Source organism: Curcuma longa, chromosome 21 (assembly GCF_044706935.1).
Source record: "Curcuma longa cultivar G26 ecotype Majalengka, Jawa Barat chromosome 21, ITB_CL_G26_1.1, whole genome shotgun sequence".
NCBI classification, from domain to species: Eukaryota; Viridiplantae; Streptophyta; class Magnoliopsida; order Zingiberales; family Zingiberaceae; genus Curcuma; species Curcuma longa.
Window position 1 is genome coordinate 8,881,852 of NC_133881.1, and position 2,552 is coordinate 8,884,403.

Below are 2,552 nucleotides of genomic sequence, written 5' to 3' on the forward strand. Positions count from 1 at the left end.
TCCACTCTTCGGTCTTCTCCTCTGCCCTTGATTGAGCACTTTGAGCCATAACCACCTCAGCTCGCGCTAAGTCCACATCACTTAGGGCCTCACCCAACCCTTGAGGCATAGGACGTCGGTCGGCCAGTTTGGCCCGCAAACGGGTTATCTCGCTATCCATCCGTGTGAGGCGGTTCTCTGCTCGAACCAGTTGTCGATGTAAAGCCTTTTGATCCATATCAATCTGCAGGACAACATACTTAGCTAGCTCATAATACCATAAACCAAACCTAGTTAAACATATATACCTTTATATAAGATTCATATAAGTGCTCACTCAGCTCCACCATACTAAGCTGACGAAGAAGTCTCTGATGGGCTTCAAGGCGCTCTGTAGCATCTTCGCCTACTGTCCGTGAAAATAAGCTTCAGGATCAATTTGTTCCTCGGAAGCTGCATCACGAGACTGGACAGTGGAAGAAGGCAAGGTGCGTCCACCCTTTATCAAGGCATTCCTTGCCTTTATTTTGAAGGGCCTAAGGTCGCGGCAAGGAAGGAGGCCCGGAACAGGCCTCCTCAACAATACCTGGATGCCTCGTTTGTTTAATAAATCAACCTCGGCTACTGTGTTGGAGGGCAAATTTTTTTCTTTCACTTATGAGTCTCTACAGTTGATTGAGCCTTCGATGGCAAATCTTTCTTCAGCTGCGGGAGCACCTGATGTAAATCCAGCCTTTGAGTCTTGGAACGAGGAGGGGCATCAGCAGAGCGGCTTGGATGAGAAGTACAAGATGGAGGCAAAGCCCCGGGATCTTCAGTAGGATCTCCTATTACCCACAAGCTCTCAAGGTGGGTCAGATCCCATTTGAGAACCTTATTCATGGAAGCATTCAGCATGATACGACCTGCAAAGGAAATAAAAGGTTAATGAGCAACAGTGAAGTGGTTACCAAATGAAAACTCTTACTTAAGCGATCTCCTAGGCGGATTTGGATAGGACTGAGCTCTGTTCGATATAACAAGGGCCTCATTCTCCACCAGATCATTGACATTAAAACTTAATCCCTCTAGTCTAGCCGACGCTTCTAAGAAAGCTTGAGATTGACGTATCTGACCTGAAGTAGGAACCGACGGCAGGTCGGTCATCCATAAAGGTGGCCAAATGTGAGAGGAAGGAGGTTTAATGAAGATGAAGCAATCTTTCCAACCTTTATGAGAGGTCGGATACTTAGTTAAAAAGTTGAGTCCTTGCCTCGCCGAGAAGTAGAAAACTTTGCACTCAAATCGGCGCAGGGCATATAAAGCATTAAACAAAGTAGTAGTCAACGAAATCTGATATAGCCGACATATAATGACAGTACCACAAATAAGACGATATGAATTGGGTGCCAAGTTGAGAAAGATTAAGGCGATAATAGCGAGCTAATTCTAAAAAGAAGGTAGGGATAGGGAATCGGAGGCCGCTGGTCATCTGATCGTAAAAAACAGTTACATGGCCGGCTGGAGGACAATAAGGTCGGTGATCAGGCAAGAAACACATAAATTGCATGGTCGAAGGGTATTTCAAATTGTGTGCGAAACATGCTGATAGCATCCCGATCATAGATACTACGTCGGGTTTTAAACCATGGAATTTTTGGGGACGAAGGAAGCCATGTAGGATGAGACTTACGTAAAAATAGGTTAAACACGGAAAAAGCGATCGAAGATAAAACTGACGCAGGCCCTCCCAGAATTTGGATCTGATAAACGTTATAGACGGTGATAGAACCAGCCTGGGGAGATGACACGATTGGAAGTACTGTTAGGTTATGATGATGCGGCACAAAGTTTTTGGGAGAAGATAAGTGTGCGCATCTCTCACTTTGGCAGATGCTACCCCTTTTATATGAGGGTTTCCAAACTATTCAAGACAGGGTAGAAAGATTTTGCGAAACATGTTCTATGGGGAAAGAGAATAAATTAGTTTATTCGTAGTATTCGTATTTTCATGGAAGGAACAACTCTGTCTTATATGGATCCGGCAATAAGGAAAAATTGTGAAATAAGAAGAGCTCGGCAGCTATCTTTCAAAAAGCCTACCAAGCTCAAACAAAGGCTCAGTAGGAACACAAGAACGTGGACCAAGCTCAGAAAGAGCTGGAAAATGCACCAAGAAATGTATCAAGCTCTGAGACAGGTCGACAAATGCATACGCAAGCCTAACAAAATGTCAAAGATCCCGGACCGAATCTAAGGAGGTGAGTCAAGACCTTTTATCTTAACAAATACTAATAGATCTAGGGTTGTTGGCTTTATCAAAAAACAAAGGACATTGATGGATAGCGGAGAACGCAATCTTTTCAGCCGAACCCGGGCAGATAGGGTATAAAGGCGCATGTATAAATACAGTTAGGCACTCCCAACTCGCTCCCCTCACGAATTCAAGATGAAGCCTAGTCTGAAATCTCCCAACGCCATGCTCAACTTTGTTAATAAGTGGAGGATCGAGAACGCACACTAAAGGGGGGGGGGGGGTGAATAGCATGTGTACGCTTTTCACAATTTTTGATTTTATGAGTCGAGTACGCACG